Genomic DNA, 25572 nt, shown 5'->3' on the forward strand with positions numbered 1-25572 from the left:
ACTCAATTGTTTGAATTGAACAGGAAATCATTCAACACGTGGCAAACTGGACATCCTTGGCAACATACAACAACGAACTCATAAGCATCTTTCAAGAAATTGATGCTCGTTTAACTACTCAGAAAGAAATTGTGGATGAAGCTGTCTCTGCAAATAAAGCCATGTCACGATTCTGGGTCCATATTTTTCTGGCAGGATTAGACTCAGAATTCAACCAGGCACGAAGTGAAGTACTGAGGAAGGATCCACCATTAAGTTTGGAAGCATGTTATGCCTACATACGAAAGGATCAAAATCAAAGATAAATCATGGAAGAAAAGGTACCTGAACCTGATGGTATGGTTCATATGGCTACTCGAAATCGGCCTAAAAAAGGAAGAACCTCGAACAACAAAAACACATTCTCATGTACCCACTATGCTGAAGATGGACATTCTAAACTCAAATGCTACGAGATTATCGGTTACCCAGATTGGTGGGACTTTACAAAGAAGCCAAGGAAGAAAATCAGTCGAGCTATGATAGCCACTATAACCACTGCCAATGAAATGAATATCCCAATTGCTGCTCACACATCCACTGGTATGTACCTACATAATTTTACAAAGAATGATACTTGGATTATAGATACAGGGGCCACTGATCACATGGTTAACGATTTGTCTAAGTTAGCCACTTCACATGTTCCAAAACAACAAAAAAATACACACTACAAATGGTGATGTGGCACAGGTAACTGGTGAAGGTCCAGTGAGATTGACAAGGTCTATGGATCTAGATAAAGTTCTTGTGGCTCCATCCCTATCCTCAAATTTATTATCAGTTAGTTAGATTACAGAAGCTTTGAATTGGTATGTGATTTTTTGGCCGAATGAATGTGTATTTTAGGATATATAGTGACTCATCGGATTCTTGGCTTTGGTACTAGACATGAACGGTTGTACTAACTTGAAAAGAATCACGAAGGTCAAGCTTTGAATACTAGAGTGAAGCAAGCAAATAGATCCCTGGCATGGTTATGGCATAAAAGATTAGGGCATTTGTCTTTTACTTATCTTAGGAAGTTGAAACCTAGTTTATTTTTAAATGTAATGGATCATGAGTTTAAATGTGGTGTGTGTGAGTTAGCCAAAAGCAAACAGATCTCTTATGGTTCTAGTGATAATAAATCTTCTATTCCATTTATGGTGATCCACTCTGATGTACGGGGACCCGCTAAAGTGCGTACACCAAATGCTGCCTAATACTTTGTTACTTTTATTGACGAATGCACAAGAATGATTTGGCTATCTATTCTAAATACTAAAGATGAGGTTTTTCAGGCTTTTCAAGAACTGCATCATACTGTGAAAACCTTATATCAAAAAGAAATCTAAATACTTCAATCGGATAACAGAGGCGAATACATAAACCACAGGATGCATCAATTCTGTAAAGAAAATAATATCCGACACCAAACCTCATGTGCAAAAACACCTCAGCAAAATGGCTTAGCCGAGAGAAGGAACAAACAAAATACTCGAAATTGTAAGGGCTTCCTTGTTTGACATGAAAGTTCCACAAAATTTTTGGGGAGAAGCGGTTCGATTGCCAACTTACCTAATGAGTAGAGCACCATCGAGTGTTATTGAATTTAAAACTCCATTAGGAAAGTTACAAGAGCTCACAAATTTGCCTATACATAATGAACTGGAACCTCGGGTGTTTGGTTGCAGTGCGTATGTTCAACAAAATATTGGTAAACTTGAACCACGAGCTATTAAATGTATGTTTATTGGATATGCAGAAAAAAAAAGAAAGGGTATAGATGTTACGATCCCAAGATTGGTACAGTGCATGTAACATGAGTCTGAACCCTACTTTGGAGATGTGTCTCCACGTCACGGTGATAGTATAGATGAAGCGAACACACATCAAAGAAGGGTAGACATAGATGAGCTCACGATAGATACTCAAGAAGAAACCCAAATCGAAACTCCATCTGGAGAAACCTTAATCGAAGAAGAAGAGGAAGGAGTGCAAGATAGCACAACCACAGAAGAGGAAAGAGTGCAAAATAGTACAACCACCACCATGCCAAAACCGTCACAAGAAGAGACAAATGATAACAATAATGAATTTTTTGTTGATAATGTTGTGCAGGAAACCGAAACAGAAAGGGAATCAAGATTGCGTCCTTGTATCAATAGAGGAGTACCGAAGAAACAATATGAACCTGATGTGAGAGCAAAGTCAAAGTACCCAATCAGTAACTTTGTTTCACAACGGAAATTAGCAAGCTCACATGCCCTGTTGGTGAAGGAATTGTCAACTGCCGCTATTCCTACGAACATACAAGAAGCCTTGAAAGACCCCAAGTGGAAAACTGTTGTGAACAAGGAGATGGAGGCATTACAAAAAAACGATACGTGGGACCTTGTGGAACTCCCTTCGGGAAAGAAGATGGTGGGATGCAGGTTTATATTCACGATAAAGCTAGATGAAAAAGGGAACATAAATCGGTATAAAGCACGACTTATGGCGAAGGGTTATACGCATAAATGTGGCATTGATTACGGGGATACATTCACACCTGTCGCAAAAATGAATACAATCAGAATTTTAATATCAATTGCAGCAAATGAGGATTGGTCACTTAAGCAATTTGATGTGAAAACGCCTTCCTAAATGGGTGTTTGGAAGATGAAGTTTATATGGATTTGCCTCCAGGAATAAACTATAATGGGAAAGTGTGTAAGCTCAAGAAGGCATTGTATGGTTTGAAACAATCACCCTGGGCATGGTTTGGACGTTTTTCTAATTTTATGAAGAAAATAGGTTATAAACAGAGTGATGCCGATCACACTCTATTTGTGAAGAACACCGAAAAGATTACAACCTTGATTGTGTATGTAGATGATATGGTAGTCACCGAAAACGACCCTGTTGAAATAAACAAACTCCAGTCACTTCTAGAGAGGGAATTTGAGCTTAAGGACCTCGGGCCACTAAAGTACTTCCTTGAAATCGAAGTAGCAAGATCTAAAAATGGAATCTCTATGTGTCAAAGAAAATATGTTCTAGATCTTCTCACTGAAACTGGTATGTTGGACTGTAAGCTAGTAGACATACCAATAGAAGTAAATCACAAACTCTCTAGCTCATCAGAACAAGTCCCAGCAAATAAAGAAAGGTACTAAAGGTTGGTCGGGAAGTTAATTTATTTATCCCATACAAGACTGGATATTGCCTATGCAGTAAGTGTAGTTAGCCGCTTTATGCAATCACCAAGTGAAGACCATATAAATGCAGTGTATCGAATTTTGAAGTACCTCAAGTCTTCTCCAGGAAGGCTTGGTTTTTGGAAAAAATAAAGGCAGTGGTGTATTTGGTTACTCAGATGCAGACTGGGCATGAGATAGAAATGATGGAAAATCTACATCTGGTTACTTCACGTTTGTTGGTGGAAATCTTACTAAGTGTCGAAGGAAGAAACAGAAGGTTGTGGCGAGGTCAAGTGCTGAGGCAGAATTTAGAGGGATGGTGCATGGTATTTGTGAGTTGCTTTGGATAAAAAGGATTCTGCATGATCTTGGAATTGAACAAAGATTTCCAATGAAGTTGTATTGCGACAATGAAGTTGTAGTGAAGATTGCAACCAACCCGGTGCAACATGACAGGACGAAGCATGTTGAGATTGACAGGCATTTCATAAAGGATCATTTAGAGAGAAAGACTGTATAGCTTCCACACATTACCTCGAGTGACCAACTAGCGGATATGCTAACTAAAGCGGTGCGTCGAAGATCATTCCATTGCTCTCTTAGCAAGCTGGGAATGTTAGACATACATTCTCCATATTGAGGGAGAGTGTTGGCGAGAACAATTCTAGGAGAAGATAAGTCATACATGTGTAGATAATTGTTGTTGTAGTTGTTCCAGATCCTTGAGTTACGGCTAAGTAATTGATAGTTTGGTAGAAATCTCTTGTATAAATATGTTCTCCTGTAACCTAATTAGAATATATGAAAAACGGAAAACTCTTCCACCAATCTCTCATATTCTTTTTCACAATAGCTACCTTAAACACCATCATAGTATACAGTGACTTCAAGGTTACCGATAGTTGTAGGCTAACCGGTCACAAAGCATGAAAATAATCAAAGTTAGAAAGCATAATGGTTCACTCATACAAAAAAAATTATAAAGAGTTTTTTTTAAGCATTGGAGTATAGTACATGGGGTTATTGTGAGGTTTTCCCAAATGTAAATTACCAATTAATCTAAAATTCATAAGTTACTCTCTCTCTCTCTCATGTCATCTCCACATCTCTTCCTTCTCCATCGACTGCCTCCATCCTTCCTCCATCTACCGCCTCCCACCTCCCTTCATCGACCACCGTTACCTCTGTCATCGATCAACAAAGATTTTCGATCCACACTTGTTAATCTCTATATCATCGACGAAGATGATTCATTCGTTAACTCCACCGCCGACGATCTATCGATTCAGGTCATCGTAAAAGAAGAGATCTGACGACTGATTCGCATCTCCATCTCATTTTCGATGATCGATTAGCATCTCCGACGACCGGTTCATGTCTCCACCTCATCTCCCGATTCACATCTCCGCCTCATTTAGTCTCATCGACGACAACGAGCGGCCTATTTAAGCAGATTGTGTTGATGACAACGTCATTTCACTTCTCGCCTTCTTTCCTTCAGGTGCTTATTCTAGTCTCACATTCATCAATATCACTTTTAGCGTATTATTCTCAATATACTTTTAAAGTATCAACTGTCGAAAGCTTGAATGATTGGTAGTAAAATGGTGTTAACGTACAAGAGGAAGCAGTTCTCTTCAAGACCTGGTTTAGGGTTTGAAAATGAGTTCCCCGATCAATCTCTTGGATGTCAAACTTTACAAGTACTGAAAACATCATTCACATTCATAGAATAAGATTCAAAATATGAATCTGAGAGAAAAGATCCACATATAATACTTTTATCGAGTTTCTATTATTGCAGTTCAATGATATAGTCAAGCCATCCTTAATTCCTTTTTCTTACTTAGTATAGACTCATAGTTTTCTTTCCAACAAATTTGTTATTGTAACGCCCGCAAATCTGGGCTAGTCAAATTAGAGGCAATAGGGGTCGAAAACGACTTTTCGACAAAAGATTATTTAGAATAAATAATCTTAATCAAGTTGTAGAGTATGTTACAAGGTTTTCGTACATATAAAGAACGCCGAAATTCGAGTTATAACGAAGAAGTTATGACCCGTTGAAGTTTCGCGACGGAACCGGCACGATACCGGGAAGCGTAAATAGTGAATTTACGATAGAGCGAGATTTAGCCTTAGCGATCTAAACGAAAGTCGTAGAATATGTTAAACTAAGAACATCGATAAAAAGAACGCCCAAATCTGACTTCGTATGAGGAAGTTATGATTTTTCTAAGATTTAGCATAGTAGTGCACAGCCCGAAATCTGAATTTTAGATCGGTCGATTTTTAGCCGACGGGATCTAAATGAAAGTTGTAGTACTCACAAATACCAACGCATGGATATAAATAACGTCGATAATAGAGCTCGTATGCGAAAGTTATGGACGAAGCTTAGTCCCTACTTTTCGAGCGCGGCGAATTCGGCACAGTTTTGTAAATACGAGATAGAATGAGAATTAGCCAACGGGGTCTAAATGAGAGTTGAAGATCTCATTAATAGGAACTCAACGGTAAAAAGATAGACAAAAATGGAGCTCGTATGCGAAAGTTATGGACGAAGCTTAGTCCCTACTTTTCGAGCGCGGCGAATTTGATACAGTTTTGTAAATACGAGATAGAATGAGAATTAGCCAACGAGGTCTAAATGAAAGTTGAAGATCTCATTAATAGGAACTCAACAGTAAAAAGACAGACAAAAACGGAGCTCGTATGCAAAAGTTACGGACGAAGCTTGGAGACTACTTCACTATACACTTCCTATAAATACAAGGGTGAACTCCTCATATTTTCTTCACACCATAAGCCTTTCTTTCTCTCTCTAACTTCTCTCTAGCCTCCCTAAACCCCTCCCAAGTCTACGGAACCTCCCTAGCACGAGAAGAGAGCCCCGGAGCGCCCGACGGCTCCGAGAAGAAAAGCTTTCGGCTCGGAAACGCTGCTCCAGCGAAGCCCGGTTTTTAATAAAAACCCGCTGTAAGTGAGCTACGCCTATAGTATATTTAATATAGATTTTATTTAATTATAGTAACATTGTTAGGACCTTAAAATAATTATTTAGGCTATTATTATGAGTTATATTGAGTGTTATTTAACGCTTATATAATAGTAATAATAGCTAGACTATTAAATTAGTCTCGTCAAGCGTTAGACTAAACTCTAGTGGTAATGATACTAGGTTTCGTCAAGGGATAATTGTTTTAAGAGTAACGAAGTGCTGTCCGAGTGCCGACTCACCACCTTTCAAGTGAGTGCATGGTCCCTTTCATCTTACACATAGATATGAAGTATTTTACGTGCTATGTGTGCATATTATCTGAATACTTGCTGTCTATGTTGGATGAACGTTTTATACATGTTTTAAAGGATTTAAACTGTATACGTATTTTATATATACGAATATGTTGGGTATGAGATGGGTAGATGAATGATGAGAGATAGAAGATGACGTGAGTATATATTGGCAGCTATAGACTTAGTGCCTATGAGACGAACACCGGTAGCTATGGACTTAGTACCTTTTAGACGTTGGTAGCTATGGATTTAGTACCTGTTGGGAATTGGTAGCTATGGACTTAGTACCTATTAGTTAGACGCTGGTAGCTAAGGATTTAGTACCTGTAGGAATTGGTAGCTATGGACTTAGTACCTGTTGAACATTGGTAGCTATGGACTTAGTACCTATTAGATAAAGACTGGTAGCTATGGATTTAGTACCCGATGAATAGACTATAGCAGCTATGGAATTAGTGCTTTATGAACGAACATTGGCAGCTATGGATTTAGTGCCAGTCCTATAACCCTGGAAGTAAGGGACTTCGGAATAAATGAATGCAGGATAGACGACTCTTAGGTTAAATCCTTAAGAGTAAAGAAGATAACGGGGATGGGTAATGGGGTTAATTGTTTGATGATTAAACATAACAATTATATTATTGTGGGTTGAAAACCCTATGTACTCACCAGGTTTCCTAACCTGACCCACTCAGTTTATGTATATCACAGGTGACGAAGTGAAGTGACATTACACTGAGAGATTTAAAGAGATGTAGATCACTAGTGTAAATCATTGTAAGTTCTGTTTATGCTTATGTTTCGGTATTAACGATGACATCCCAAACGTTTTAAAATGAAATAAATACGTTTCCTCGAAAATGTTTTAATAACGTATTTACCATGTTTTTCTGGGAACACATTCCGCAACCTTTTTATAAAACGAAGTACTCTGACTTTCATAAAGCATAAACAAAATCGGTCTTTTCTGGCCGTGATTTTGGGGGTGTCACAGTTATGCTCTTGATTTTGTTCAATATATAAGTTCTGGCATTTGTGTTTCATAAGAGTCGTATTTTGGTGGAGGGAGGGGAGGACATTTTGTTACCGACTGAAATGCCCGATTTTGGCCATATTTTTAAGTTACAAAGTACCAAACATTTAATCTTTGGTGCAATTTCTTGAATGAGCTGTTCTTTGTTTATTATGTTATAGGTTGTTGACATTTGGATTAACACAGCTCCAAATACAAAATGTGTATATCTAAAACAATAAAGGCTGAAATTGAACTTTACAATTTAGTATTTGCACATTATGTGTTTATCAACTCTTCTTGTTTTATGGCTTGAATTTTACAAGAAAGGTAAATGTTATGTACTGTGTTTCTACTTTTTGTTTCTAGTTTTATAATAGAAGTTAAAAGTTTTACCTAACGCTCGTATCCCACCCCTTAATGCCAATTTTTACATCAAAAAGACATTTCGAGTATATTATTTTTCTAGATTATTTAGATTTTCAAATAAAGACCTTTTATTTATTAGATTTTTACAAATTTGTCTTTATTGTTTCCAAATTATATTATTAAACAAATACAACCAAGTAACATGTTGAATATATATGAAAGAATTATAACATTTAAAAAAGGAACATACAAGTAAATAAACTCGAAATCTATAAAATCAAACTTCAAACAACTAAAGTAAACTAAATACATATTTAAACTCAAACTTGAAGGACTGCAAATGACATGAAACTATGAAACACTTCTCAGATCACGTTACCACTACATTCATTCTGCACATATCCCTATTACTTGGTTCTTTCTCGACTAGTTGTTCAACTTTTATGTAGATATTGAACCCATGTTCTGTATATAGGGGTGGCAACATTGTAGTTTAGTGTGACAGCAAACAGGACATGAAGAGCTCATCATCTAAGATGACTAAAACAAATGTGGAAAGCAACCCTGTTGGGTTAATCGGGTTTCGTTCATGGGTTATGGGTCAGTCAAGGAGTTATGAGTTTGCATGGTTAACGGTAGTTTTTGATTTGTTTATGTTGACTAGGTTTTAGTGGATAATAAAGTATGACTTGGTGTCATGTAATTAGGTAAACGTGGGTTAGCTTTTACTGGGAAGTCTATCCATTAGTTTAGGAAGTTAGTTTTGTTTTATTCTATTTATTTTGAAGCTTTCATATATATAGTTTGTACTTTTCGATGTTTGGTATATACAACAGAGAGAAAAAGTACCAAAACTAAGTGTGTCTATCTTCCTTCTGAAACAACCCAAAAATACGACCCAAAAATTTCAATTTTTATTATAACAAAACCATGAAACTGAGTATCACATAATAAAACCATACATTGCGTGTTCAAAAACCATAATAAAATACTGTGAGAAAAACTGTAACACAACTGAATCCAAACATATAAAGAAAACTGAATCAACTCCCAGGACAAAACTGAAGCTGTGGTGTGTGCGATGCCATCATCCTGAACTCTTCCCTTTGCTTGTGGAAGTACCTGAAACCAAAACTGAACTGTTAGCACGAAGCTTAGTGAGCTCCCCCAAACTACCACATACCATACAATACATAAAAAGCACATACTGGGCCTTGCCCACTGACTGGGACCCCGTCCCCTGCATCGGACCGAAGTCCGAACTAACTGTCTGGGACCCCGTCCCCTACATCGGACCGAAGTCCGAAACTGACTGGGACCCCGTCCCCTACATCGGACCGAAGTCCGAAACTGACTGGGACCCCGTCCCCTACATCGGACCGAAGTCCGGACTAACTGAACACGGCATAGCATAACATATCATCTAGCATAAACACATAAATCCTGTCTGAGCCACGGAGGCGTCAAACATACTAATTACTGCATTGGACCGAAGTCCAGAAACTACTGCTAACTGAACGGGCCGGCATTATGGCCTTAGACCCGTTCCTACTGGAAGGAAACTCACCTCGTGAACAGGCTGCTGTGTGTATGGCTCTGGAAGTTAACTGCTGCAGCTTCGGTATCTCCCCGACTACAATCCATAAACACACTCAATCAGATGCTAATCACTGCATTGGGTAAAATGACTCTTTTACCCCTGGTCAAAGTCAACTCTCCCGGTCAAAGTCAACCTACAGTTGACCTGACTCGCCGAGTTGGGCCGCCAACTCGCCGAGTCCCTAGTCTCACTTCTCAACCCTACTCGTGGTTACTCGTCGAGCATGGCATCGACTCGATGAGTACCCTCTTGATTCAAAATCTCAGGCAATCTGCATCCGACTCGTCGAGTCATATGAACAACTCGACGAGTTGTTCTTCGATCTAAGAAGATTGTCTTGGACTCGCCGAGTTGTATGAACAACTCGTCGAGTCCCACCATTACTGAGTCTACCCTCCGACTCACTGAGTCCATCCTACTGCTCACTGGCCTCCACTCGGAATCACTCAAAGGGTAAAGATCGGGGACTCGCGACCGGACTCGCCGAGTCCGAAGAACGACTCGCCAAGTCACATGCATGCAGATCCTAAAAACTCGATTATGATCAAAACCACCGCATATAATTTATAGATCTGAGTTTCTAAGGCTGATTTACCACGTAAAGTTTCCAACTTTACGTGTAAACATGCATGAAAAGGGATATAAAGGCTAAAAAGGCACTTAGAGGAGTAGATCTAGGGCTATCATGCAAAATAGCTCTATAAAGGTGATAGATCTACGATTTTGGAACTGAAACATGGCTAGATCTGAAGGTTAATCAATCTAATGTGATCTCTCTACTAAGAACAAGCTAAGAAATGGCTAAAAGAGGCTAAATAAGCTTGTTAAAGAGAAATCAATCATAGAAACAGAAGGAATTCGGTTAATACCTCCATAAACTCTGAAATGGGTGCAAGACCTTGGATCTTCTTCTTCTCCTTTGGATCTAGCCTCCTTCTTCTCTTCAAAACTTCAAGATTCACACAAGAAATGCTCAATTACTTAAGGAAACGATTAGGGTTTGCTAAATGATGCTCTGAGGGTGAAGGGGACGAGTTTGGGGCTCATAAGGTGGTTTAAATTGGGTGCAAACCCGGGGATTTAGGGTTTCTACCTGGCAGGAAGACTCGCCGAGTCGCCTATTAACACGTGCTTTAAAAATCGCCCCTACTCGACGAGTCGGGCCATAGACTCGCCGAGTCCCTCTCGAAAAGTTCTAAATAAATGCCACGGAAGCAACATACCAGAAATGGGGTGTTACAATTCTCCCCCACTTGTCTCAGACTTCGTCCTCGAAGTCTGCTACGGCTGAATCTACAAATAACTCCGGGTAGTGCTCTCTCATTTCTTCCTCAGCCTCCCACGTCCACTCAGACCCCTTCCGGTGCTGCCACTGCACCTTCACTAACTGAATTGCCTTGTTCCTCAAGGTCTTTGTCTTCCGGTCCAGAATCGCGACCGGCCTCTTAGTATAATTCAGGCTACTATCAACCTGAATATCTTCTAAGGGAACAACTGCTGACTCATCCACCAAACACTTCCTCAACTGAGACACATGGAAGGTGTTGTGGATCTGGCTAAGCTCTACTGGTAGATCCAGCCGATAAGCAACCCGACCCACTCGGGCCAAAACCCTGAAAGGACCAATGAACCTGGGGCCCAGCTTGCCCCTCTTCCGAAACCTGATGACACCCTTCCAGGGTGAGACCTTCAGAAGGACCATATTGCCCACCCGGAACTCCAAGTCTGAACGCCTCCTGTCGGCGTAGCTCTTCTGCCGACTCTGCGCAGTCTGTAGTCTACTACGGACCTGCTGAATCTACTCGGTCGTCTTGAGCACCACCTCTGTGCTCCCAACGACCCGCTGACCGACCTTGCCCCAACAAATCGGGGTCCTACACTTTCTCCCATAAAGCATCTCAAAGGGAGGTCGATTAATGCTCGCATGATAACTGTTGTTATACGAAAACTCCGCTAACGGAAGATACGTATCCCAACTGCCACCGAAGTCTAGAACACATGCCCTGAGCATGTCCTCGAGAGTCTGAATCGTCCTCTCGCTCTGCCCGTCCGTCTGAGGGTGGAAAGCGGTGCTGAAATGGAGACAAGTACCCATCTCGTCGTGAAACCGCTTCCAGAATCTGGATGTAAAACGGACATCTCGGTCTGACACCACCGATACCGGCACTCCATGACGTGCCACGATCTCACGCACATAGATATCGGCTAACTTTTCTGCCAATATGCTCTCCTGGATCGGGATAAAATGGGCCCTCTTCGTCAACCGATCCACTACTACCCATATCGAATCTACCCCTCGTGTGGTCCTGGGAAGCTTGGTGATAAAATCCATGGTGATGTCCTCCCATTTCCACACGGGAATATCTAACGGCTGCATCTTGCCATGAGGCCTCTGGTGCTCCGCCTTGACCTTCCTGCAAGTCAGGCACCTCTCAACATACCAGGCGACATCCCGCTTCATGCAGGGCCACCAATGATCGGGTCGAAGATCTCTATACATCTTCATCGCCCCTGGGTGGATAGAAAATCGAGACTTATGAGCCTCGTCCATCAACACCTGCCGTACCCCACCCCAGTACGGTACCCACACTCTCCCATGAAGCGTCAGCAATCCCCGACTGTCATAATCAAACGAAGCTACTCGGCCCACTATCCTCTCACACTTTTGCCTCTCCTCCTTGAGGCCCTCAACCTGAGCCTCCCTAATCCGTTCCAACAACGGAGTACTCACTGTCATCCTCAAACACAAATCTATGATAGGGGCTGCTGACACCTTGCGGCTTAGGGCGTCGACCACCACGTTGGCCTTCCCTGGATGGTAAAGGATCTCACAATCATAATCCTTCAGCACATCGAACCACCTCCTCTGTCTCATGTTCAGACTCGGCTGATCCATAAGGTACCTCAAACTCTTGTGATCCGTGTAGATAGTACAACGGACCCCATAAAGATAATGTCTCCAAATCTTGAGGGCAAACACAACCGCCCCCAGCTCTAAATCATGGGTAGGATAGTTAGCCTCGTGAGGCTTCAACTGCCTCGAGGCGTAAGCTATCACATGGCCTCGCTGCATCAACACTGCTCCCATACCTGTGATTGAGGCATCACAGTAGACTACAAAGTCCTCTACTCCCTCTGGCAAGGTAAGGATCGGAGCCTCGCACAATCTCTACCTGAGAGTCTCGAACGCTGCCTGCTGCTCAGGCCCCCAACGAAATACCACCGACTTCTTGGTCAGTCGGGTGAGCGGCACTGCTATCTTGGAGAAATCCTGAATGAACCTCCGGTAATACCCTGCCAACCCTAGGAAGCTCTGAATCTCGGATGGAGACTTCGGGACCTCCCACTGCATCACGGCCTCTATCTTGGCCGGATCCACCAAAATACCCTTCTGGTTGACGAGGTGACCAAGGAACTGCACCTCGCGCAACCAGAACTCGCACTTGGAGAACTTTGCGAAAAGTCTCTCCCTCCTCAAAACTTCTAGCACCTCCCTCAGGTGCTCCTCGTGCTGCTCCCGCGTCTTGGAATACACCAAGATATCATCTATGAATACTATCACTGACCGATCCAACATCGGTCTACACACGCAATTCATGAGATCCATGAACGCGGCTGGAGCATTGGTGAGCCCAAATGGCATCACCACAAACTCATAATGACCATGCCTGGTCCTGAAAGCAGTCTTCTGTACATCCTCATCCCTAACCCGCATCTGATGATATCCGGAGCGTAGGTCGATCTTGGAGAACCAAGACGCTCCCTGAAGCTGGTCAAACAAATCATCTATCCTCGGAAGTGGGTAGCGGTTCTTTATTGTTACCTTATTCAACTCCCGGTAATCTATACACATACGGTGCGACCCATCCTTCTTCCTCACAAACAGGATCAACGCTCCCCAAGGCGAACTGCTCAGCCGAATGAAACCCTTGTCTAGCAGCTCCTGCAGCTGCGTAGACAACTCCTGCATCTCAGGGGGAGCTAGACAGTACGGTGCCTTGGCTATCGGAGCCGCACCAGGAATCAGGTCGATCCTAAACTCAACCTGCCTCTCAGGAGGTATTCCCGGTAAATCCTCGGGAAATACATCCGGGAAGTCTCGCACTACCGGAACATCATCAACTGTCGTCTTGCCCTTCTCCCGGGCATCCAAGACATAAGCTACATAACCAGCGCAACCCTGCTGAAAATAGCGCCTCGCCCTTGCGGCGGAACAAAAGGTCGGTCCGCGCTGTGGCCTCTCGCCCTGAATCACTAACTCTCCCCCACTAGGAGTGCGAACCCTCACTAGTTGCAGTTCACAATCAATCACCGCCCTATTGGGACTCAACCAATCCATGCCTACTATAACCTTATTCCCTTGCAGGGGAATAGGAACCAGGTCCACCGAAAACTGCTCGTCGAACAACTGAAGAGAACACCCTCTATGCACTCTGGCGACCCTCACGGTCCTGTCATCTGCTATCTCAACCTCTAGTGGACAATCCAGCTCCCCTGGAGCTCTACTAAATCTCTTGCTAAGTGCAAGTGATACAAATGATCGGGTAGCCCCTGAATCGAATAATACCATAGCAGAAATTCCGTTCACAGAGAACGACCCTATATAAAACATATAATCATAAGCAATAATCAATCAATAATAATAATAATATAGAGATGAAGGGAAGATACATACCCGTCACCACTTCAGGAGTCGCTCGCGCCTCCTCTGCTGTCATCTGAAAAACCCTACTCTTCGCCACTGGCACCTCGGCTCGGCCCTGGCGGCCATCTGTAATCCTCAAAGTAGCAGGGGCAGGTGCAGCCACCTTCCCTACTGCGGCTAAACTCGGGCACTGGGACTTTTTATGTCTCCTCTGATTGCACTGAAAGCAAATCAGATCTGATGCTGCAATGGCAGTAGGGGTCGTACAATCCATGCTCAAATGCCCAGTCCGACCGCACTTGAAGCAGCCGGAATTCCCTGCCTTGCACACCCCATCGTGCATCCTCCCACACTTGCCACATCGACCGTGGCTCGGCTGAATCCTGGATCTGTGATCTGAAACCTTGGGCTTTTTGCCCGAACCTCCTGAACCCGAAACCGCCTCCGGTTTCCTCTTCTTCTCCATCTCGAGATCAATCTCCCTCTCTCGAGCCCTAGCAATCATGTCGTCCAGCATTTTACAGCTGAACCGGCTCACAAACTGGTGGATATCACTCCGCAACATCTCATGATAACGGGCCTTCTTAATCTCCTCATCGGCTGCATACTGAGGAACAAGAAGAGCCCTCTCCCTGAACTTGGCGGTGATCTCCGCCACGGTCTCCGTAGTCTGGGTGAGGTCCTGAAACTCTCTGGCTAACTGCTGCACCTCAATAACCGGTGCAAACTCCGCCCTGAACCTGGTAGAGAAATCAGCCCAGGTCATAGCATCTAACGCTGCATCGTCTCCAATGGTATGTCCGACCTCTTCCCACCAATCCCGTGCCCTGTCCTTCAGAAGACAGGACACCAATCTAACCTTGTCCCCCTTGGGACACCTGCTCATGCGGAACGCGTTGGCCACATCCTCCAACCATCTAGTACTCGCTATGGGGTCCCGCGCCCCGTGATAATCTGGAGCTCCACATGCCCTAAACTCCCTGAACGTAAGTGTACGCGACCCCATCATGGCCGCCACCTCGGCACAGAAGGTGCCCAACCTCTCATCCATCAGCTCTAGGATACCCTCCTTGATCGAACCGAAGATCACAGGAGTCTGCTCCAAAATGATATGGGTAATCTCTGAAGAAAGAAACTCTCTGGTCTGCTCATCCATGCGCTCGCCCCCCGAGCCTGATCCTGATCCCTCCCCGGCACCTCCACTGCCGGCTGCTGGCCTAGAACGTAAAACCACCATTCTGAAACACATCATAGCAACATCAGAAAACTGAAATATCTCAAGGGATCATTGATACTACTACTAGCTTCCTGGTCTTGTCTCGGCCTTCCTTGATTCGAGTACGGATCCTCTGCTTTCAGTAGTACGGGCCCATACTACCTTTCACATCTATCCGTACTTTCCTCAAGAACTGCCTTGACTCCACCAAGTCACTTCTACTACTACTGATCTCTGCTACTCTTATCCTAGGCTTGCCCTAGGGAAATCTCTAACTCCACTCAAACCAGTCCTCAGATGCTGAAGACCTCCCTGCAATGCTAATTAGCCATCACCTGAATACCATCACATGTGATGAGGCTCGTATAATCCTTTGAGTAAAAGGCTCGTCCCTACAACGGTTAGACTCAAACGAGAGCTGCGCAATAGGGCCAAATCCAACACTCTGAGATTATTCAACCCTGATCACATGTGACGTGACGTATTCACCTAATGGCTAGCTCTCATCACCATGAGTTCTACAAAGCATGAAGCAAGCAACATTCAGACACCGGAGACTACTCAAGCAAATCTACTCTCATAACAAGAAACTATACTAGCATACAATGCTAAGCTCGCGCTACCAGGCATAACCTAAACAGGCTATCCTACCGCTGTCTACTCGATATTAGCATGCAATTCTCATAAAGCTGGAACACATATAACAGGCACATGAGGCATCTTCCTAGATCCTTAGTCCTATACTAGCATGCTGTTCTACTGAAACTGAAACAATTTATCATAATAAATAAACTTGTATGGGTAGCTTGGGAGTACTTACTTGAGCTCGGCTGATCGCATGCACCACACCCTTATCTTGTTTAAAAATTCTTTTCTTTCTAAGTGCTTTTCAAGATTTCATTCGAAAACATTTTTCCTTTTTGAAAATCTTTTTACCTTTCCCTTAGTTTGAGTTCAGATACGCCCGAAGGTGTATCCGAATCCCTCAAACCAAGGCTCTGATACCAACTTGAAACGACCCAAAAATTTCAATTTTTATTATAACATAACCATGAAATTGAGTATCACATAATAAAACCATACGTTGCGTGTTCAAAAACCATAATAAACTACTGTGAGAAAAACTGTAACACAACTGAATCCAAATATATCAAGAAAACTGAATCAACTCCCAGAACAAAACTGAAGCTGTAGTGTGTGCGATGCCATCATCCCGAGCTCTTCCCTTTGCTTGCGGAAGTACCTGAAACCAAAACTGAACTTTAAGCACGAAGCTTAGTGAGCTCCCCCAAACTACCACATACCATACAATACATAAAAAGCACATACTGGGCCTTGCCCACTGACTGGGACCCCGTCCCCTGCATCGGACCTAAGTCCGAACTAACTGTCTGGGACCCCGTCCCCTACATCGGACCGATGTCCGAAAACTGACTGGGACCCCGTCCCCTACATCGGACTGAAGTCCAAAACTGACTGCGACCCCGTCCCCTACATCGGACCGAAGTCCGAAACTGACTGGGAACCCCTCCCCTACATCGGACCAAAGTCCGAAACTGACTGGGACCCCGTCCCCTACATCGGACCGATGTCCGGACTAACTGAACACGACATAGCATAACATATCATCTAGCATAAACACATAAATCCGGTCTGAGCCACGGAGGCGTCAAACATACTAACTACTGCATTGGACCGAAGTCTAGAAATTACTGCTAACTGAACGGGCCGACATTGTGGCCTTAGACCCGTTCCTACTGGAAGGAAACTCACCTCGTGAACAGGCTGTTATGTGTATGGCTCTGGAAGCTAACTGCTGCAGCTCCGGTATCTCCCCGGCTACAATCCATAAACACACTCAATCAGATGCTAATCATTGCATTGGGTAAAATGACTCTTTTACCCTTGGTCAAAGTCAACTCTCCCGGTCAAAGTCAACCTACAGTTGACTTGACTCGCCGAGTTGGGCCGCCAACTCGCCGAGTCCCTAGTCTCACTTCTCAACCCTACTCGTGGTTACTCGTCGAGCATGGCATCGAATCGACGAGTACCCTCTTGATTTAAAAGCTCAGGCAATCTGCATCCGACTCGTCGAGTCATATGAACAAATCGACGAGTTGTTCTTCGATCTAAGAAGATTGTCTTGGACTCGCCGAGTTGTATGAACAACTCGTCGAGTCCCACCATTACTGAGTTTACCCTCCGACTCACTGAGTCCATCCTACTGCTCACTGGCCTCCACTCGGAATCACTCAAAGGGTAAAGATCAGGAACTCGCGACCGGACTCACCGAGTCCGAAGAACGACTCGCCGAGTCACATGCATGCAGATCCTAAAAACTCGATTCTGATCAAAACCACCGCATACAATTTGTAGATCTGAGTTTCTAAGGCTGATTTACCACGTAAAGTTTCCAACTTTACGTGTACACATGCATGAAAAGGGATATAAAGGCTAAAAAGGCACTTAGAGGAGTAGATCTAGGGATATCATGCAAAATGGCTCTATAAAGGTGATAGATCTATGATTTTGGAACTGAAACATGGCTAGATCCGAAGGTTAATCAATCTAATGTGATCTCTCTACTAAGAACAAGCTAAGAAATGGCTAAAAGAGGCTAAATAAGCTTGTTAAAGAGAAATCAATCATAGAAACAGAAGGAATTCGGTTAATACCTCAATAAACTCTGGAATGGGTGCAAGACCTTGGATCTTCTTCTTCTCCTTTGGATCTACCCTCCTTCTTCTCTTCAAAACTTCAAGATTCACACAAGAAATGCTCAATTACTCATGGAAACGATTAGGGTTTGGTAAATGATGCTCTGAGGGTGAAGGGGACGAGTTTGGGGTTCATAAGGTGGTTTAAATAGAGTGCAAACCCGGGGATTTAGGGTTTCTACCTGGAAAGCAGACTCGCCGAGTCCCGAATATGGACTCGCCGAGTCGCCTACTAACACGTGCTCGAAAACTCGCCCCTACTCGACGAGTCGGGCCATAGACTCGCCGAGTCCCTCTCGAAAACTTCTAAATAAATGCCACGGAAGCAACATACCAGAAATGGGGCGTTACACATTCTTTCTTTTCTATTTGGGTGTATTTTGAGCCATAGATACCTGATTTCTAACAATTGGTATCAGAGCGGTTTAAGAAGTGGACCGGTTTGAGAGTCGACTTTCGAAGGAGGGAGGAGACTTTGACTGCAGGGCAGTGAGAGCAGTAGAAGCAGCGGGTCGAAAATGTATTGCAGGTTAAAATCAGAAACAAGGTTTGTTTGGCATCGATTTTTTCCCTGCGGGAAGCAGCAGCAGGGGGCTGTTTCGGGGCTGGTTTATAGCAGAAGGCGGAGAAGTTAAAGGTTCATCGGGTTGACCGTTGTCGTGGGGAGATGTGGAGTACCGTTCAAGACAACGGGGGTGACTGGTGATGAAAATAGGCGGTTCGTAGCTGTTAGTTGTGATCAAAGGGAAGTATATATGGTATTCAAAGGAAAGTCCGGCGGTAGGTTGTGGGTATGTCACCGGAAAATGGAGAGAGTTACCGAAGTTACGTAAGAAAACGAAAAGATCCGTCAAAGCAGGTGGCTTTGGGTTTGTTTCGTTTTGCAGGTGAAAGAAGACGGGAAAAGCGGGTTGCTTTGTTTTCTTGATCGATGGGAGATCGAAGGCTCTCGTTTCACAAAAGTGTTAGGGGAAAACGGATTCTGTGTGGTGACAAACAACAGTCGGGTGTGGAAGACTTTGGACGTGACCGAGGTGAAGGTCGGGTGTCCGGGAAAATTCGTGATTGAGTGAAGACTTTGGACGTGACTGAGGTGGTGGTCGGGTGTCCGGGAAAGGTCGAGAATGAAGATGAAAAGATGGTGATTAATGGCTACTGTGAACAAGTGGTATGACAAAACCGATTAAAGGGGTGATTGTTGGGTTAATCGAGTTTCGTTCACGGGTTATGGGTCAGTCAAGGAGTTATGAGTTTGTATGGTTAACAGTAGTTTTTGATTTGTTTATGTTGATTAGGTTTTAGTGGATAATAAAGTATGACTTGGTGTCATGTAATTAGGTAAACGTGGGTTAGCTTTTACTAGGAAGTCTATCCATTAGTTTAGGAAGTTAGTTTTGTTTTATTCTATTTATTTTGAAGCTTTCGTGTGTGTGTGTGTGTATATATATATATATATATATATATATATATATATATATATATATATATATATATATATATATATATATATATATATATATAGTTTGTAGTTTTCGTTGTTTGGTATATACATCAGAGAGAAAAAGTACCAAAACTAAGTGTGTCTATCTTCATTCTTTCTTTTCTATTTGGGTGTATTTTGAGCCATACATATCTGATTTCTAACAATCAAACATTGTTTCAGATCCTTCTTATGGTTTCGGATGCAATTTGGTATCTGTAAGTGGACAAGTAGTTTTTCACATTATATTACTGGTTTTTTTATTCAATCATCTGGTTTTCTGTTTTTGTTTCTCTTATTGATTTCATAAAATCTTATCTCAATTTGCTTCGCTCTGCTACAAAACATAAATTTTAGGTAGTTTTGGAGTATAATATTATGAACTTAGTGTAATTATACATTCTCCATCTCTTATAAATGAATATGAATTTGGCCTCCTTCTGGTAATTTGGCTTTTTGAATTAGAAAACTCGATTATATACGTTTGTAGATCAGATTGTAGAAATAAATGTGATTCACATTTGAATCACATATAAACCATATATGAATTACATGTGATTCACATATCATTTAATTCACAAACAAATCACAAGTGAATCACATCTGAATTACATGTGATTCACATATAAATCACATGTATTTCAAATACGAATCATATGTAATTCGCATTTAATCACATATAAATTACATGTGATTCACATTTAATCACATATGAATTACGTCTATATGCACACAACACTTTGTGCGAGTGTTATTCGTTATTTTTTTTAATTTTCTTGTGAATTTCACATTTGAATCTTAAAAGATACAATCACATGTGAATATTACATTATATAATCACAAGTGAATCTTACATGATATATATATATATATATATATATATATATATATATATATATATATATATATACACACACACACACACACACACACACACTAGTAGTGTACCTACGCGATGCGGTGGCAGATAATGTTTTTTCGGCAAGTTGTTTCATTTCGGCGATTATGTTCTTTCATCGATTATGTTCTTTCGGCGCGTTGTTTTGTTTCGTGATTACATTTATTTCGGTGGCGAGTAGTTTCATCCATATCTTTTTGTTATTTCTAGTTAGTTTCTTCCATGTAAACAAATGGTATGAGTTTCTATTACAACAACGATTAGTGTTATTTGGGAAACTATTTTCGGTTATACTAAAAGTATGTTGTTGTGTTGGTTTAAAAAAAATTATATTGGGTTAAAAGAAATTTCCGTTGTAGTTTTTTGTTTAGGATATAAGGTTTAGGGTGAGGATTAACGAACAATTTTCTTTCCGTTGTTAGGTTTTTCCAGCAATTAGTTTTATACTTTTATTTTGGAAACATAATATCTAACGAAAAAATTGATATTTATTTCATTATTATTTATAAAAAAATGATATTTTTACTTATAGGTTACTACTTTATTATTTATCTTTTTGTATAATTTTCAATTAATTGAAGTGTATCATCTTAATTAGTAGTAATATATATATATATATATATATATATATATATATATATATATATATATATATATATATATATATATATATATATATATCTTAATTACCTTATAAAGCATTTTTGGTCAAATGCTGAATTTTAAGTCGTACAAACATACAATGCATTTGTACAATCAATTTATGCATTACAAAAAGAGTAGAATACATATGGTCAACAATTGAAAAAATCAAATCTCTTATCCCCTATTCTTAGGCTATTTTGACCCGATTCATTCTTTATCTCCGTATTTCCCCAAATCTCGCAATTTCTGTTCACAAATCTTGAATATATATCGCTGACCTTTCCATTTCTAGGGTTTAATTCATCTTTCAGCATTCAACCACCATTGTCACACCCGTCGCTTGGCGCGGGTAAACGGCTAATATATATATATATATATATATATATATATATATATATATATATATATATATATATATATATATATATATATATATATATATATATATATATATATAGAGAGAGAGAGAGAGAGACGGTTTATGTCCAGAATAAAATAAACTAGGGAAGAACCCCGCGTTGCGGGGTCAGACGCCAAAGAATTGGAAATAACAGTTTTATTGAGTTACAAACTTTAACCATTTTATTGCCCAAATGCCCATAATCAGAACTTAACTTGACCATCACCGTCCATGTCAGCTTCTCTTATCATCTCATCCACCTCTTCATCCGTTAGCTTCTCCCCCAGGTTTGTCATCACATGCCGAAGCTATGCACATTCAGTCACAAAAATAAATAAATAACTCTATAGAAAAAAAAAAGTAGTAAAAGTTCGTACTTCAGCAGTAGAAATGTATCCGTTCTGATCCTTGTCAAAGACGTTGAAAGCTTCTTTCAGTTCCTCCTCATAATCAGTGTATTTCATTAACCCAAACAAAACAATACAAAACTAGAGAAGGTCTCTGGTTCAAAGAATTTTAAGATTTAAAAGTGAGAGTGAGAGTGACCTTCATTTTCTTGGCCATGAGATTAAGAAACTTAGGGAAATCAATGGTTCCATTCTGATCAACATTGACTTCATTGATCATATCCTGCAGTTTAGCTTCCGTAGGATGGATTCTGGCCCAATGACCTCATAACTATTCCCAACTCTTTACTCGTAATACATCCTATATATACATATAAACAAAATCTCAATTAATATTAATATCCCCAACAAAACATATATCTTATTAACCCATTTCTTTTTGTTTCAAACCCTATAATTTTTTTTCTTTTCATAGGTTAGGTTAAAGGAATACTCCAGATGCCCAATTATTTTCTCCTTGGGCAAAATCTACAAACTGAGGACGAATTTCTTAATTCTCTCTTAAAATTTATAGGAATTGAGATAAAAGACATACAAAGTACTCCATAATGAATCATAAATTAGGTCAATATTAAACCAAAATTAAGGAAATATTTGATTAAAATTAGCTTGTCTTCAACATTAAGAATCTTTGGTCTCTACAATTTTAAAAGAACATAGAAACATAGTAAAAATAAGGATAGAAGGTTATTAAGATATTTTTTTTAATAAATTGTGTCAATTCATGATGAATTATCAAGAGTTATATGTTATAAAAACATACCTGGGAAGAATTCTTAATGATCAGATCAGATAATAATGTTCTGTTCTCAACATCTTGCCACAACGTGGTAAGATCAAGCATGAACATTTCTCATATCCATTGAACCTATTAAAGATATTATCTCACATCTACCCTGAAATATATATGAAAACATTAATTATGGAAAAAGTCTATTAAATTAAAAAAGAAAAAAATATATTAAGCAACCTCATAAGTTACAGTGCACCAGAGGTTGCAGGCTGGCGAAGAGTTACATTACCGATGACACCACTGGCAGAAAGAATACAAATAGTACGTGACCTTTATTGTGAAAATGCCATAATTGTTGAGGCTATATCCTGTTAATTAATGACAACATAATAAAAAAAATCAACACAATTTGAGTATCTTCCATATAGAGGAAATAATGTAGGGTAAATGGTACAAAAAACACTCTTTTTACATAGAAATTCGATTTTGACACCATGTTTTTTTGTGTCAATTTTGACACTGTGTTTTCTAATTTGTTACAATTCTGAGCACTTGACCAGTTAACCAGGTTGCATGCTGACGTGTCAGTTTTTGATGACGTGGCATGATGACATGATATGCTGACATGTCAAAATTGAATTTTTTTTTTCTCACAAAAAACGCTAAGTTTTCATTTTTTTTTCGATTTTGCCACTAAGTTTAATTTTTTCTTTCAACTTTGACACAATGTTTTTTTGTTCCAAATCGAACATCATTTTTTCTAATTTTGTTCAATGTTGACAATTTTCTATTTGAAACCGTATAAATAATTTTTTTTAATACATTTAAACCATATAAATATGTTTTTTTTTCATTTAAAAACCATAGTTTTGTATAAATACATTTTTTTTACACTCAAACCATATTTTTATGTATAAATATGTATTATTTATATAAAAATTGTATTTTATATTAAATATGCAATTTTAAAATATGTTTGGAGGTTTGGAGGCATGTAGTCGATCAAAACTCGGATATCAAGTTTGCAACCCATCAAATTTTTACATCTTATTAGAAGCTTATGGTTAGTTTGATTCTCATGATATAACTAATGTTTCGAATGTAAGAAAAAAACACCTTGTATTTAAATAAAAATGTGGTTTTTAAATGAAAAAAATATGTTTATATGGTTTAAAATGTAATAAAAAAATAAATTTATACGGTTTCAAATGGAAAATAGACAAAATTGAACAAAATTTGATAAATGATGTTCGATTGGAACAAAAAAAACATAGTGTCAAAATTGAAATAAAAAATTAAACTTAGTTTCAAAACAAAAAAAAAGTGAAAACTTAGTGTTTTTTGTGGAAAAAAATCAATTTTGACACGTCAGCATATCATGTCAGCATGCTACGTCATCAATACTGACACGTCATAATGTCACGTCAGCATGTAACCTGGTTAACCGGTCAAGTGGTCAGAATTATAACAAATTGGAAAACACAGTGTCAAAATTTACACAAAAAAAACATGGTGTCAAAATCGAATTTATGTGTAAAAAGAATGTTTTTTGTACCATTTACTCAAATTAGCATTATCACAAACAACCCAACCTTATACACCCATTAAGCACCGAAAAACCAAAAGCAAGCACCAATTCAACCCAATAATAATAAGAAGAAGAAGGGTAAGGACGAAGTTGTGATCGAATTAAAAGGAGAAGAGGGGGGCATACCGGTTAGAAGAAGGCTTATCTGATTGTAATCAAAAAATATATTCTCTATATCCATTAGTACTTGCCCTACATCCTGCAAATAAAAAAACAATTGGAACCCTAATTATAGCCCTGTTTATCTTGATTAAGCAAAAAAGCAAAAGAAATCACCTTGTTGGAATGAACCTGATATGAATTGCTAGTGCAAGTGTAGTATACAGCAGCTCCCGATCTTTTGGAAGAAGATGAAGAAGAAGGTGAGAGCCAATTTGAACGGAAATTGATTTGAGTTTTGTTGATGGAATTCGAATAAGACGATGAATATGAGGAGAAGAAGAAGGCGGTGATGCTGTTTCTCTGAAAATGAAAGGAGTGCCGCTATATCCACTCTTTGTCTCGGTGTTTAAGCACTAAATTCATAGTACTGTTCACTAAGGGGTAGTAAACTAACTATATATAATATATGTTTGAAATATTATTCACACATATTGATAAGATGAAAAATAAAATAAAATATTGAAACTACATATCAAAGGGTCAAAGTTGTTTAAGCTATTTGACGACCAATTACTACCCCTTAAACAAATTCAAATATTAATCAAATATTGTGTAGGCCATCTCTAATATTAAATCCAACTATTGTATCGTTTTTGAAAATTCATTAAAAACAATCATAATTTGATCAAATAATGTGTATGTCACTTAAGAGGTGTTGAGATCCTATGTAGTAAGTCATAACGGTGTTATAATTCCATAAACACCGCTCCATCTTGATGTTATGATAAGAAATATTGTAACAACAACGTAAACAGAATATTTAACCAAAAACATTTGTTGAAATTTGTTTTTAAATTGAAATAATTAATTATTTTAATACTAAATTAGACAAAAAAAAACATCTTTTATTCATATTTGAATCTCATTTAATTGTACAAAAAATTACGGTAATCACATAAAAAGAATAACCATATTCAACTAATAATTTAATTTTCTAAAATTATGTATTTTAAATATAGCTTGATTAGATTCCGACGAAGATAATTTTTTTTTCGGTAGGCTATTTTAGGATAAATATAAAAGTAAATATCAATACCAATTAAATGTATATCAACATTTCTTTAACCAAAAATGCTTGTGTATGTTAAAAATGATAAATCACTTGAACAAAATATTACTAATATATATTTTTTATTTTTTAAAATACAAATTAAAAACCTAAATATATGCTAATAGTTTATTTTATTTCCTTATTTTTAT

General features: G+C 39.7%; 2 long non-coding RNA genes across 4 annotated transcripts in view; both read right to left on the minus strand.

The window, feature by feature from the left end:
- LOC122197010 (uncharacterized) overlaps positions 1-810 on the minus strand; it is a 2443-nt gene extending 1633 nt beyond the window's left edge. The window contains exons 1-2 of the long non-coding RNA XR_006189785.1: positions 325-810; positions 1-233 (exon numbers count right to left, since the gene is read on the minus strand). The exon at positions 1-233 is cut by the window's left edge and continues 1633 nt beyond it. This is a non-coding gene — a long non-coding RNA (uncharacterized LOC122197010). The remainder of the gene's footprint in view (positions 234-324) is intronic.
- A 20750-nt stretch (positions 811-21560) lies between these two features.
- On the minus strand, positions 21561-24725 carry LOC111888403 (uncharacterized). 3 transcript variants are annotated; one of them, XR_008230871.1, is made up of 6 exons: positions 24502-24725; positions 24337-24409; positions 22860-22990; positions 22653-22785; positions 21860-22190; positions 21561-21790 (listed from the first exon to the last, which is right to left on the minus strand). It is a non-coding gene; the product is annotated as an uncharacterized LOC111888403 (long non-coding RNA). The 3 variants fall into 3 exon arrangements; XR_006189205.2 differs by having other exon boundaries at positions 22912-22990; positions 24487-24725; XR_002849171.3 differs by having other exon boundaries at positions 24487-24725.
- Between the last annotated feature and the right edge of the window lie 847 nt (positions 24726-25572).

Source organism: Lactuca sativa, chromosome 3 (genome assembly GCF_002870075.4).
Source record: "Lactuca sativa cultivar Salinas chromosome 3, Lsat_Salinas_v11, whole genome shotgun sequence".
NCBI lineage: Eukaryota > Viridiplantae > Streptophyta > Magnoliopsida > Asterales > Asteraceae > Lactuca > Lactuca sativa.